Raw genomic sequence first — 568 nt, 5'->3', positions numbered from 1 at the left:
CAAGCACACGTACGCACACATCCATCTACATAGATGCTTCCATTTCTTCCCCAGCGTGCGAGAGCGGGAGAGAGGGAGAGATGCACCGAGGCCGTAAGGCGAGTCCGGCGTATTAGTCCCATTCGATCCGACTGCTGGGGCGGGTTGCGTGTCTGTGTGTGTTTGATCGTGCCGCCTACACACCGAGAGAGCCATACCGGCAGGCACGCAGCGCGTCCTCGCTACAAGGGCACAGACACGCGCATACGCCTGCGCCTGTGGGCTGGCGAGAGTGCGGTGCCACCCCCGTCCTTCCTCCTTTCTGCCTCACCGGGTGCAGACGCGAAGGGGGTCGCGGGTGGGCGGGGCTTGCTCTGTCAACGCGGACACTGAAAATGGCGGGAGAGGGAGAAGGGGTCCATGAGGTCACTGGGGCCCCTTCCCAGAGAAAAGGGGCACCAGAAGCAACGCCGGCAGACACGACAAAGATGGCGCTTGCACTGCGAATAAACAAGTAAACTCGACCGCCCCCCCCCCCCCCCCCCTTCTCTCCCCGCCCCCATCCCCCCCAAACCCAACACCTAAACCA

Source organism: Leishmania donovani, chromosome 26, assembly GCF_000227135.1.
Source record: "Leishmania donovani BPK282A1 complete genome, chromosome 26".
NCBI lineage: Eukaryota > Euglenozoa > Kinetoplastea > Trypanosomatida > Trypanosomatidae > Leishmania > Leishmania donovani.
The sequence above is the reverse complement of the archived record's forward strand: the minus strand, read 5'-3'. Positions refer to the sequence as shown.